The sequence below is a fragment of the Pseudophryne corroboree genome, chromosome 1 (assembly GCF_028390025.1).
Source record: "Pseudophryne corroboree isolate aPseCor3 chromosome 1, aPseCor3.hap2, whole genome shotgun sequence".
Taxonomy (NCBI): Eukaryota; Metazoa; Chordata; class Amphibia; order Anura; family Myobatrachidae; genus Pseudophryne; species Pseudophryne corroboree.
Window position 1 is genome coordinate 1,018,514,458 of NC_086444.1, and position 15,231 is coordinate 1,018,529,688.

The window sequence follows — 15,231 nt, forward strand, 5'->3', positions numbered from 1 at the left end:
CATTTTTTCACACAGTATCTGCATGCACATTTTCAGCTGTGGTGTCATTAGTAACATTTCTCAATCAGGCCCATGGTTACTCCCTTTTATATTGGCATGTGCAGTACAAATTTGCATATTTTATATTACGCAAACAGGCATACTAGAATGCCCAACCGCATAAACCCCATAATCTCTACAATGTAATGTTGGATTGTGAAACATAAAATATATATGATAATAAGTAATAAGAAATGAATCCTTTCTTTCAGTAATTCTAATCCTTGTAGATTACTGATGACCCCTCTCTTCTTACTATTTCTGCCCTTCATAAAGCATACTTGTAAGATTAGCTTTGATGGTCTTTACATTAACACCTCCTTCACCCCCTCTGATTTCTGACTATGGCTGTGAGAGAGAAAAAGGGGCTCACCAGCATGTTGGTTACTGACCAAGTGCCTCTGGCTGTTTTATTATAAAGAACGGCATCCCAAGTGTTAGAATCCTGGCAGTCAGAATGTCGGCAGCAGGATCCCAATGGTGAAAATTCTGACAATTGTTGGTAAGTATTCCATAAACCTAACCCAAGCCCTAAGCCTAACCTTATCCACCCCCCACCTCAGCCAAAACCTAACCTTCATCCATTGCAGCCTGACCCACTATAACCATCTGATTTGTGAACCTAATCTTACCCCCCCTCACAGCCTAACCCAAACCTTACCCTCCTGCAGCCTAAACCTCCTCTCCCCAACCTAACCCTAACCGTAATACTTACCGTTTGAAGTTGTTTGCATTTAGGCTCTTCGGGATCCCGTCACTGGTATTGTGAGTGTTGAGATTCTGACATAATGCCAACTTCACTACATGGCAATGAAACTGCAGGGGACCCTACTTATTAATTCAGAGGGATAGAAATTTGCCACTTTCAAACATTAGAGGGACAGTACAGGAAAATGCTATCTCACAACAAGCGAGCTCAAGGAGGAGTAAGAGTAACCTACAATAACTACATTAGTTCTAATTAATTATTATTACACTGTTACTTTCAGAGTCAGAAAGAAATTGTTAATAATTTTCAGACACTTTTTTTCAAGTGTAATTTTTCCCTGTTTTGCTCGTTTTAGTTTCCAGATGGAATATAAAAATGATTTGCATTAAAGGTTAAATTGTCCCTTAACTATAATGTAACAAATATAATAGGTTTATTGAAGAGCATTCAGTGCATTTGAATCTATTGCACCATCAGCTCAATGACTAAACATATAAAAACTGCTCATTTTTTTTATTTTAGAGCAGCAGTATTTAGACAACAATAACGTCTTCTGTGCAATTGGAGAGAAATACATTTATTTGTTTGAAGACCTAAAAGTGCGTTTATATCCAGTAACTCATAAAGCAGAAAAACATTGCACTTGAATCTTTCAAAAAACTGCAATTATTCAGTACAATGTGTACTGTTCTTTATTTTTCATAATGCTAATTTAAAAAGGAAAAGAAAAAAGAAATAATCTTTACAGTAAGCAGTAGTTCTCAAACTTTTTTTCTGCAATGACACCCAATAAAGAATGATGTCAACATACAGTACATGACACAAAATGTAAAGAAAAGAAAAATATATAGAAATAAACTATATTGTGTTATTAAGCTTTGCTAGGCTCGGGTAATAGTGGATCTCAATGGCCCCTGAATGCCAGAACAACTCTTATTTATTAGAAATGCCTGTGAGTGCACACTGCCATAGATTTGGGTGACACCATCCCACTCACTTTGTACAATAACCATGGCCATTGCTACTGAGGTTATTTATGACATATATTAAGATATATAGAATGGGGGTTCATTTCTGGGTGTTATATTCCCCATTATAATAAATGTAAATTTAACTAGAATTCAGATTTTTTTCCCCACACATAGTCTCCTCTGTGTACCAGCTTTTCCACCACAATCCACCCTGCCTGCTGGCTTTACCCAACATGCCCAGCTGCTTACAGTACCAATTCTTCCATCACATACCCCTCTGCCAACCTGATTTTACTTTACTGTCCAGACCAGGCCTGGCCAACCTGTGGCTCTCCAGCTGTTGTAAAACTACAAGTCCCATCATGCCTTTCCACAGTTTTGCTATTAGGGAATGCTAAAACTGTGGCAGGGCACGCTGGGATTTGTAGTTTCACAACATCTGGAGAGCCACAGGTTGGCCAGGCCTGGTCCAGACCATCAACCTGTCATTTACATTCCCTCATACTTACAAGCTTTTCCCTCATATGCACTCCATGCCCACCTGTTTGCTTCACATTGCCCCTTCTACTAGCCTGATTGCCCATCATCATTGCTCAGATACTGCCTCCACTGTGTACGTACCATTTGACTGTAGCAGTCCCATGATGCTGTTCTGTCATCACTTTAGTGATTGACTTGGCAGCCTCCATTAAAACTGCAAATGCTGTCCCAGCGCCGCAAATCTGGACAGTTGCCTAAGGCTGTCTAATGGCAATACCAGGAATGGATAGAAGATATGGCTTTGGTGCAGGTAGTCTGTTGGTATGTACACTTCTGCTGTATGAGGACACCAGCTGGGTTGCTAAACAGGTCAAATTGGCAACTGCTAGCATCCAAACTTCTCTATCAGCATTTGGGCAAGATGTATAAAACCTTGGCAAGAGATAAACTACCAATCAGCTTCCAATTGCCATTTAAAAAAAAAACACTGCCTGCAACATGGCAGTTACAGTAGAAGCTGATTGGCTTTTACTTTCTTTCTCCACGTTATCTCTCTCCAAGCTTTGATTCATATCCCCCTTTATCTTAATTGAACTTCCTAAAACGTCTGCTTGTAAAGACAGCTGTATTTTTGTGTGCTCTATTAGCCATTATTTGTTAGCTTCTAGAATTGAATTAGGGCCTCCATCCAAGCCTTCAAATTATCAGTACATACAAGGCCAAAACTAGGATTTTCATCACCCGTGGCAAGGCAGTAATTTAGCACCCCTTCCCCCACAAAAAAACCCTGTCAGACTAAAATAATCAGGTCATCAATTTTTTTTATATTCCTCTATGTGCCCCAAATGCCCTAAGCGTCACATGCCCCCCCAGCAGCGTGTTCCACTACATGCCCCCCTGTGTTTCCCCATACACTGCACTATAGGGTCTATTTACTATGACTTGGGGGTATATTTACTAAAATTCGTATTTGTAGTGATTTGGTGGGAGATGAATAACGAATGACATTGATTGTGTGAATTTGCAACTTTTTGAATTTGTCATGCCTCATTTACTATGCTGTCATATTTTGTCTTTTTGTATTTTCCGATGTCGATGTCATTCGTATTTTTCCCAAGTAAGAATGCAGCCAACTTGTATTTTAAGGCCGTTTTTGTGTTGTTTTTTTACGGATTCGTAATTTTTTTATATCGGCAGTGTTTGTTTCCGTTCCCGGACGCGTTTTTTTCTGACTTTTGTTTTTGTCACCCGTCCGTGATTGATTGGGTTTGTGATGGAGGAGTGTCTGTGCTCATTACTATAAAAATGCCCCAAACTGACCGCACCTCATGGGTTTAGCTAGTGGAGAGGTAAGAGGAATTGGTGTATGGTGTTTTATCATTTCTCAGTGTTCTTTGTTGTTTGTCAGTAATATGTCCCAGTCAGAGGTGAGTGAGGTGGAGGTGGTGAGTGAGGTTGCTGCTGCGGCCTCGAGTGAGAGTGACAGTGATGGTGCTGTTGCTCTGCAGCCACGCACCACTACAAAGATGGGGCGCAATGTGAAGTTCAGCTATGCTGAGAATGTTGCATTGGTGCGTGAGCTGATGTGCCATCATCGCCAGCTGTTTGGCCATGATGCGGCCAAGGTTCCTTCACGCAGGAAAAGTGTTCTGTGGGGGAAGGTAGTAGCGGCAGTTAACAGTAAGGGTGTGGTCAGGAGGACCAAGGACACGTGTCACAAGAGATTCTACGACATCAAGCACCATGTCAAGGCTAAGGAGGCTAAGTCACCCAGACAAACAGGGGTGGCCATCCCTTTAGAGCATCATATTGGGAGTGGGAGGAGCCTGTGCGGTCCCTTATTCTGCGATAAGTGGTTGGTGCGACTAATGCAGGGACGTGCAGTCAGGGAAGGAAGGGGAGGCAGTGCCTCCCCTGTGATAAGAAGATACTTATGACACATATTCTGTCATAAGTATCTTCTTTATTGAATCCTAATCATTTTACTGCTTTAAAGTACTTTGGGAGGCACTGATAGCAGTGCCTCCCGTGGATAATGGGAATGGGGACAGTGCGGGGGGCGGAGCCTAGCACTGGGCTGTAAAAGCCCATGAAAAAACATAGGGAAAGCGGCACTGTTCCAAGTGCCTCGCTGACAGGGACACCACCTCCCGTGTCAGCGAGGAACCTGTGATTGGACAGCGGATCCAGGGCTGGATCCGCTTGTCCAATCACCCACATGTGGCGCTGGAGGCGGCGGGTCCCGGCGTTAATGATAGCCGGGAGTAGCGGTTGGCCTTCAGCGTGTGCGGCTCTCGCCGCCCACAATCCCCCCGTCCTCCTGCTCCGGCTCCCGCTCACCTCACTACCAGCAGCGGCGGTCCTGCGGAGCGTGCAGCTCTCCCCCCGTCCTCCCCCTCTGTGTATAGTATACTATCCATCCATACCTGTGGTGCATTTCAGTTTTGCACAGTTTGCTGTCCACCAGTATATACTATATAGCAGTACGGTACAGTAGGCCACTGCTCTACCTACCTCTGTGTCGTCAAGTATACTATCCATCCATACCTGTGGTGCATTTCAGTTTTGCACTGTTTGCTGTCCACCAGTATATAATATATAGCAGTATGCAAAAAGTAGGTAAACACTGTACTGGGCGCCAAATGACAATGTATAAACAGTGGAATAAGAAAATGGGGAGATGTTCAAGATATATTGAGTGGACGTCCCTTTAAAATACTTGCAATCAGGCGTGTATGGTATTCTCTGATTCCCTCATATGTATCGTCTGGCAGTCTCGATGAGAATCCAATTTGTGGTGTCCAGATAGTTGGAGGATACAAAATCCTCAGACCAGCGTGTTTTTAGTCACCAGATAGCCTCCCGGGAAATGGCGTTCTGGATTTGTCCGGCAATAGCTCCTTCCACAAACAGCAAAGCGAATGTCCCCAGCTGTGCCAACGCGTTTCAGGCCTTACTAGGCCCTTTCTCAAGGCTAATATGAGAAAGGGCCTAGTAAGGCCTGAAACGCGTTGGCACAGCTGGGGACATTCGCTTTGCTGTTTGTGGAAGGAGCTATTGCCGGACAAATCCAGAACGCCATTTCCCGGGAGGCTATCTGGTGACTAAAAACACGCTGGTCTGAGGATTTTGTATCCTCCAACTATCTGGACACCACAAATTGGATTCTCATCGAGACTGCCAGACGATACATATGAGGGAATCAGAGAATACCATACACGCCTGATTGCAAGTATTTTAAAGGGACGTCCACTCAATATATCTTGAACATCTCCCCATTTTCTTATTCCACTGTTTATACATTGTCATTTGGCGCCCAGTACAGTGTTTACCTACTTTTTGCATACTGTTGTTTTATACGGGATAGAGTTACGCCCATATTTCTTGGTCTACACGGTTAAGGCAGCCATCTCCGCGCATTGGAGAGGCGTTCCACCCAATTTCCTTGTCAGATATAATATATAGCAGTACGGTACAGTATGCCACTGCTCTACCTACCTCTGTGTCGTCAAGTATACTATCCATCCATACCTGTGGTGCATTTCAGTTTTGCACAGTTTGCTGTCCACCAGTATATACTATATAGCAGTACGGTACAGTAGGCACACTGCTCTACCTACCTCTGTGTCGTCAAGTATACTATCCATCCATACCTGTGGTGCATTTCAGTTTTGCACAGTTTGCTGTCCACCAGTATATAATATATAGCAGTACGGTACAGTAGGCCACTGCTCTACCTACCTCTGTGTCGTCAAGTATACTATCCATCCATACCTGTGGTGCATTTCAGTTTTGCACAGTTTGCTGACCACCAGTATATACTATATAGCAGTACGGTACAGTAGGCCACTGCTCTACCTACCTCTGTGTCGTCAAGTATACTATCCATCCATACCTGTGGTGCATTTCAATTTTGCACAGTTTGCTGTCCACCAGTATATAATATATAGCAGTATAGTACAATAGGCCACTGCTCTACCTACCTCTGTGTCGTCAAGTATACTATCCATCCATACCTGTGGTGCATTTCAGTTTTGCACAGGTTGCTGACCACCAGTATATACTATATAGCAGTACGGTACAGTAGGCCACTGCTCTACCTACCTTTGTGTCGTCAAGTATACTATCCATCCATACCTGTGGTGCATTTCAGTTTTGCACAGTTTGCTGACCACCAGTATATACTATATAGCAGTACGGTACAGTAGGCCACTGCTCTACCTACCTCTGTGTCGTCAAGTATACTATCCATCCATACCTGTGGTGCATTTCATTTGTGCGCAGTATATATAGTAGTAGGCCATTGCTATTGATACTGGCATATAATTCTACACATTAAAAAATGGAGAACAAAAATGTGCAGGGTAAAATAGGGAAAGATCAACATCCACCTAGTGCTGAAGCTGCCACTAGTCATGGCCGAGACGATGAAATGCCATCAACGTCGTCTGCCAAGGCCGATGCCCAATGTCATAGTAGAGAGCATATAAAATCCAAAAAAATAAAGCTCAGTAAAATGACCCAAAAATCTAAATCAAAATCGTCTGAGGAGAAGCGTAAATTTGCCAATGTGCCATTTACGACACGGAGTGGCAAGGTACGGCTGAGGCCCTGGCCTATGTTCAAGGCTAGTGGTTCAGCTTCACCTGAGGATGGAAGCACTCATCCTCCTGCTAGAAAACTTAAAAGAGTTATGATGGCAAAAGCACAGCAAAGAACTGTGCGTTCTTCTAAATCACAAATCCCCAAGGAGAGTCCAATTGTGTCGGTTGCGATGCCTGACCTTCCCAACACTGGACGGGAAGAGGTTGCGCCTTCCACCATTTGCACGCCCCCTGCAAGTGCTGGAAGGAGCACCCCCAGTCCAGTTCCTGATAGTCAAATTGAAGATGTCACTGTTGAAGTACACCAGGATGAGGATATGTGTGTTGCTGGCGCTGGGGAGGAAATTGACAAGTAGGATTCTGATGGTGAGGTGGTTTGTTTAAGTCAGGCACCCGGGGAGACACCTGTTGTCCATGGGACGAATATGGCTATTGACATGCCTGGTCAAAATACAAAAAATAAATCACCTCTTCGGTGTGGAATTATTTCAAGAGAAATGCGGACAACTGGTGTCAAGCCATGTGTTGCCTTTGTCAAGCTGTAATAAGTAGGGGTAAGGACGTTAACCACCTATGAATATCCTCCCTTATACGTCACCTGGACCGCATTCATCAGAAGTCAGTGACAAGTTCAAAAACTTTGGATGACAGCGGAAGCAGTCCACTGACCACTAAATCCCTTCCTCTTGTAACCAAGCTCCTGCAAACCACACCACCAACTCCCTCAGTGTCAATTTCCTCCTTAGACAGGAAAGCCAATAGTTCTGCAGGCCATGTCACTGGCAAGTCTGACGAGTCCTCTCCTGCCTGTGATTACTCCGATGCATCCTTGAGTGTAATGCCTACTGCTGCTGGCGCTGCTGTTGTTGCTGCTGGGAGTCGGTTGTCATCCCAAGGGGAAGTCGGAAGACCACTTGTACTACTTCCAGTAAGCAATTGACTGTACAACAGTCCTTTGCGAGGAAGATGAAATATCACAGCAGTCATCCTGCTGCAAAGCGGATAACTCAGGCCTTGGCAGCCTGGGTGGTGAGAAACGTGTTTCCGGTATCCACCGTTAATTAACAGGGAACTAGAGACCTGATTGAGGTACTGTGTCCCCGTTACCAAATACCATCTAGGTTCCATTTCTCTAGGCAGGCGATACCGAAAATGTACACAGACTTCAGAAAATGAGTCACCAGTGTCCTAAAAAATGCAGTTGTACCCAATGTCCACTTAACCACGGACATGTGGACAAGTGGAGCAGGGCAGACTCAGGACTATATGACTGTGACAGCCCACTGGGTAGATGTATTGCCTCCCGCAGCAAGAACAGCAGCGGCGGCACCAGTAGCAGCATCTCGCAAACGCCAACTCGTTCCTAGGCAGGCTACGCTTTGTATCACCGCTTTCCATAAGAGGCACACAGCTGACAACCTCTTACGGAAACTGAGGAACATCATCGCAGAATGGCTTACCCCAATTGGACTCTCCTGGGGATTTGTGACATCGGACAACGCCAGCAATATTGTGCGTGCATTACATCTGGGCAAATTCCGGCACGTCCCATGTTTTGCACATACATTGAATTTGGTGGTGCAGAATTATTTAAAAAAAGACAGGGGCGTGCAAGAGATGCTGTCGGTGGCCTGAAGATTTGCAGGCCACTTTCGGCATTCAGCCACCGCGTGCCGAAGACTGGAGCACCAGCTAACAGTCCTGAACCTGCCCTGCCATCATCTGAAGCAAGAGGTGGTAACGAGGTGGAATTCAACCCTCTATACGCTTCAGAGGATGGAGGAGCAGCAAAAGGCCATTCAAGCCTATACATCTGCCTACGATATAGGCAAAGGAGGGGGAATGCACCTGACTCAAGCGCAGTGGAGAATGATTTCAACGTTGTGCAAGGTTCTGCAACCCTTTGAACTTGCCACACGTGAAGTCAGTTCAGACACTGCCAGCCTGAGTCAGGTCATTCCCCTCATCAGGCTTTTGCAGAAGAAGCTGGAGAGATTGAAGGAGGAGCTAAAACGGAGCGATTCCGCTAGGCATGTGGGACTTGTGGATGGAGCCCTTAATTCGCTTAACCAGGATTCACGGGTGGTCAATCTGTTGAAATCAGAGCACTACATTTTGGCCACCGTGCTCGATCTTAGATTTAAAACCTACGTTGTATCTCTCTTTCCAGCAGACACAAGTCTGCAGAGGTTCAAAGACCTGCTGGTGAGAAAATTGTCAAGTCAAGCGGAACGTGACCTGTCAACAGCTCCTCCTTCACATTCTCCTGCAACTGGGGCTGCGAGGAAAAGGCTAAGAATTCCGAGCCCACCCGCTGGCGGTGATGCAGGGCAGTCTGGAGCGAGTGCTGACATCTGGTCCGGACTGAAGGACCTGCCAACAATTACTGACATGTCATCTACTGTCACTGCATATGATTCTGTCACCATTGAAAGAATGGTGGAGGATTATATGAGTACCCCGCATCCAAGTAGGCACGTCAGACAGTCCGTACGTATACTGGCAGGAAAAAGAGGCAATTTGGAGGCCCTTGCACAAACTGGCTTTATTTTACCTAAGTTGCCCCCCCTAAAGTGTGTACTCCGAAAGAGTGTTTAGTACAGCCGCTCACCTTGTCAGCAATTGGCGTACGAGGTTACTTCCAGAAAATGTGGAGAAGATGATGTTAATCAAAATGAATTATAATCAATTCCTCCGTGGAGACATTCACCAGCAATTGCCTCCAGAAAGTACACAGGGACCTGAGATGGTGGATTCCAGTGGGGACGAATTAATAATCTGTGAGGAGGGGGATGTACACAGTGACAGGGGTGAGGAATCGGACGATGAGGAGGAGGTGGACATCTTGCATATGTAGAGCCAGTTTGTGCAAGGAGAGATTGATTGCTTCTTTTTTGGTGGGGGCCCAAACCAACCAGTCATTTCAGTCACAGTCAGAGCTGGCCCTAACCAATATGATGCCCTAGGCAAGATTTTGGCTGGTGCCCCCTAGCACCGCCGCTAGTTCTGCAGAAGATGCCTGGCATGAGTCAGCTGGTAGCTCTGCTAACATCGGTTACCTTTTGTTTATGAAAATGCATCTTATTTGCATTAATATGTGGCTAGCATGCACAAGTAACTTCTGCTGATTAAAATGATATGCAGCATGCCTATCTTCTATGTGCGACTGCGGCTATATCTGCATATGAAATGCTACATTACAGTGATTTCCAGGACTACACTGCAACGTAGCATTTCGTATGCAGATACAGCCGCAGTCACACACAGAATATAGGCATGCTGCATATCATTTTAATCAGCAGAAGCTGCTGGTGCCCCTATGCATACCAAATGCCCTAGGCATTTGCCTAGTTTGCCTATGCCTAAGGCCGGCTCTGGTCACAGTCGTGTGGCAGACCCTGTCGCTGAAATGATGGGTTCGTTAAAGTGTGCATGTCCTGTTTATACAACAAAAGGGTGGGTGGGAGGGCCCAAGGACAATTCCATCTTGCACCTCTTTTTTCTTTCATTTTTCTTTGTATCATGTGCTGTTTGGGGACTATATTTTTGAAGTGCCATCCTGCCTGACACTGCAGTGCCACTCCTAGATGGGCCAGGTGTTTGTGTCGGCCACTTGTGTCGCTTAGCTAAGCCATCCAGCGACCTTGGTGCACCTCTTTTTTTCTTTGCATCATGTGCTGTTTGTGGACTATTTTTTAAATCTGACATCCTGTCTGACACTGCAGTGCCACTCCTAGATGGGCCAGGTGTTTGTGTCGGCCACTTGGGTCGCTTAGCTTAGTCACACAGCTACCTCATTGCGCCTCTTTTTTTCTTTGCATCATGTGCTGTTTGGGGACTATTTTTTTGAAGTGCCATCCTGCCTGACACTGCAGTGTCACTCCTAGATGGGCCAGGTGTTTGTGTCAGCCACTTGTGTCGCTTAGCTTAGCCATCCAGCGACCTTGGTGCACCTCTTTTTTTCTTTGCATCATGTGCTGTTTGTGGACTATTTTTTAAATCTGACATCCTGTCTGACACTGCAGTGCCACTCCTAGATCGGCCAGGTGTTTGTGTCGGCCACTTGGGTCGCTTAGCTTAGTCACACAGCTACCTCATTGCGCCTCTTTTTTTCTTTGCATCATGTGCTTTGGGGACTATTTTTTGAAGTGCCATCCTGTCTGACACTGCAGTGCCACTCCTATATGGGCCAGGTGTTTGTGTCGGCCACTTGGGTCACTTAGCTTAGTCATCCAGCGACCTCAGTGCAAATTTTAGGACTAAAAATAATATTGTGAGGTGTGAGGTGTTCAGAATAGACTGAAAATGAGTGGAAATTATGGTTATTGAGGTTAATAATACTATGGGATCAAAATGACCCCCAAATTCTATGATTTAAGCTGTTTTTGAGGGTTTTTTTGTAAAAAAACACCCGAATCCAAAACACCCGAATCCGACAAAAAAATTTCAGGGAGGTTTTGCCAAAACGCGTCCGAATCCAAAACACGGCTTCGGAACCAAATCCAAAACCAAAACACAAAACCCGAAAAATTTCCGGTGCACATCTCTGATTATACTATACACACACACAATTAAGTCACCCAGAAAAGCTTTCCAAAAGTGTGTTACTTTTATCATAACGTTCTTCAGATGTCCACATCACAAAATGTAATTGTTTAAAAATATGTACTCAGAATATAATGTACATAAACATGATCTTCCAATTTAAACAGTACGAAAGAAAGCCAGCACAGCCAGGACACAAACCACACTGCCAAGAGCTGCGGATGCAGGTAAACTATACTTTGTGTCACATAATCTGCAAACACAAAGAAAAGCATAATAATGTTTGTTTTAACCCATAGGAACTTCATCGCACCACACTCCACAAAGACATCCTTCACAGGGATCTGCCAGAAGAGGCCAAGCAAGAGACGCCGTCCTGATGTGGCAACCACACCCGCATCATCTCCACCACAATGGCACATCTCCACTGTGTCGGCTCAGCCACCAGAAGCCATTTTGGCCAGCCCACAATCCGAGGAACCACAATCCCCTCAGCTGTCTGGTGAGTAAACGCAAACAAATAATTACATGACATTCTTAGGGATTTTGCACACAAAATACACAGCACCAAAACCACACACTAATCCTTGTACGAATCAACACCAGCAAGCACATGGTTTGCCTAATTTAGTGGTTCATATCTCAACTTTACAATATGCGCTAAATAGGTGTGCACACTTGAGCCAAACAGTAGTATTTTTAGATAAATAAATAATAATAAAAAACAAATGTTTAGTGGCCAAGATTCACATCCTTTAACAATGGATGAGTGTATTCATCTTGTCATTTAATATGGCGTGTTTTTAAACAAAAACCATTTAGTCCATAATATATTATTTGTGGGTGTTGTAGTTTTTAAAGTTCTCTGTGTTTGCCGAGTAAGTTTGGTCTTAGTCCAACATTTACAATAGTAATTGTTTATCTTAGAACCAACACATTGTGCAAAATTTAGCCAAATGATTATTGTTGTCCACACTCTTTTTTAATGTTAAACATGCATATTATTAAGTCATGCATGTTTACGTAAAGATGTAACCAACCAGAATACAAACACTTCCTCAAATGTTGTTCACTTCAACCCCATACAGATGCAGACATCATGCCCCAGGATCCCCAGTAGGAAACAGACTTGCAGCAAACATTCACACTCCACCTGCAAGCAATTGATACTAACCAACCAACCACGCTGGCTGACATTACTCCACCACCCCAAACATCCCCAACCCGCCAATTGAGCCCAATACCACCCCAGCCACAAACTGACCAATCTTTTTGGGACAGTTGGGCCACACAATAGGCACAAAACCATGACTGCCTGCGTACACACAACCAATATCTGGCCACTCTGCCCCATCTTCTACCTAGACTCAGTAGAAACACAAGCAAATTGAATGTGCAACTTGGCAGAGTGGCCAATTCAATGGAGCAGATGAGAGCCGACAACAACCAACTTATTGTTAGTTTTCAGCACATAATGGATGAGCAACAACGCCATCAACAAGCCCTAATTCAAATTATACAAAACAATCAGCTAATCACCGAAAGCCTGTCCCGAATCATCGCAAACACAGCCACAACAACCCAACTTACAGCAAGCCTGAACAACCTGAGCCAAAACATTAATTTGTTGGCATCACAGCAACAAGGATCCAGCTCAGGGACAACCACACCTAGCCAGACCCCATTTACCCCCCAGTTCGAAGATCGAGCAGAACACGCTCCAATGTGCCATCCCAAACATCTGCAGCCACCAAACAACCCCCTAAGAAATAAACAACCCTGCAGCTGTATACACACACTATTCCCCAGCATATGACAACAATATTGAATTGTGGGACACCCCAAAAAATTATTTAAGGTAATAAATTACAAAAATGCTATATGTGCAATGTTTAATTTGTTATCGACTGTCAGTGTAACACGAAAATTAATTGAGTTATCCAACACATGTATTGATTAACTTTTACCAACATGCCTAAGATGAAGCATTACCGCATCACATACATAATTCAGTACTAAATATTGTTTCAGATTGTTGTTAGACAATTTGGGGTAAGCAAAATGCCAGACATTACTCAATGGCCATTATGTAGGGTGCAGTGGCATTAAAAAATTGAAACACAGCTTACAATGAAACATAACACAAACAAGAACAAAAACAAGTGATAGTTTGTTACAGAATACTTAACTCAAAAACATCATTGAGGAAAATTTTCACAGCACAATAGAAAAGTGTTTACTAAAAATAAAAGCACAAGTAAACACACACACACACACACACACACACACACACACACACACACACACACACACATATATATATATACACATACACACACATTTTGAAAGGTAACTGCTACACAACAGATAGACATAAACACATATATAGTACATACACTACAATCAGATAACTATATTTGTAGTAAGCAAGAGCTACATTTATATTGTAATGACATTTGTGTGCCATAATTGTTTTTATACAAAACACACTGAAAATTACACTTACCGCCAAAATGGTGCTGGATCAGTTCTTGCCTTACATGCCTCCCTACATCTGTACACACACTGTCGCCAGATGTTTTAAACTCCCCTACTTGCTGACTGTTTTCTTCATCACCAACATCATCCTCCTCCTCCAAATGTGGCAGATGTAGCTGCAAACACAAGTTATGAAGAAAACAGCAGCAGAACACAATCCTAGTCACCTTTGAGGGACTATACAACAAAAGCCCTGCAGACTTATCCAGACACCGAAACCTAGATTTCAGTACACCAAAACATCTTTCTATCACATTCCGCGTGGACTTATGTGCATGATTGTAATTGTGTTCAGCAGGGGAATCAGGTAGGGACAATGGAGTCAGAAGCCAAGAGAAGCAGCCATATCTCCATCACCTGAAATACATATATAGGCAACATTGTGAAATAAGCTTTAGACAACAAAGTGCAAACATAATGACCATGTTCAGGTTAACACACATACACACAAAAAAACTTGGTACATACCCAGCAGCCTTCCATCGGGCATTTGTCCGGCCTCAAATATATCAAAGAGGGATGATTGACTGAGGATGAAGGAGTCATGGCAGCCGCCAGGGTAACTCGCAAAAACTCTCATAATTTTAAGAGTTGCATCACAAACCACCTGGAAATTAGTGGAGTGGGCCAGATGATGTATTGGTATAAATATATTGCTTGCCCCTAGGTGGTCTCAGCTCAACGTGTGTGCAATCTATGGCACCCAGCACATTGGGCATGCCAGCGAGCTCATAGAAAGCTACCCTGACTGCATGCCAGTGCGACTCCTGGGTAGGGAAGCAGATAGAGGCATCTATGTATGGATCCAAAGCATCCAAAACCTGAGTGTACATTACAAAATATAAGGTGAGTGTCATGACCACTAAGAAATACAAGACTGTAATATTACATTACAGAATAAAAACTTAGACATACAGGAGTATGTATGGTTTACCTCACCTGATTTAGGTATTTTGAAAAGGTGGGCTGTGAGATTCCAATTAGATCGCCAGTCACAGCCTGAAAGCTGCCAGTAGCCATAAAGTGCAACACAGCCAGGAGTTTGTGCAGGCCTGAGACAGAGCGAGAGTGTGCTGTCTCAGGTTCTAGGTCCAGTTTGACCAGGTCATACAGACGGAAAATATTGTTTCTATTTAGCCGGGACATCTGTATGACCTGGTCATCGGCCAATGCGTTTAAGTTTAAATGCCCCCTAAACAAACAAGGCCTGTGCAGCCTCCGCAGAACCTGTACAACCTGCTGACCATGTTCAGTTTCCTGGCCATGGTTTCTTCTAGCCTGATGGAGCAGTCTCATGAATCCCACAGCAAACAAAAATTCAGTACTACACATGGCAGCAGCCATT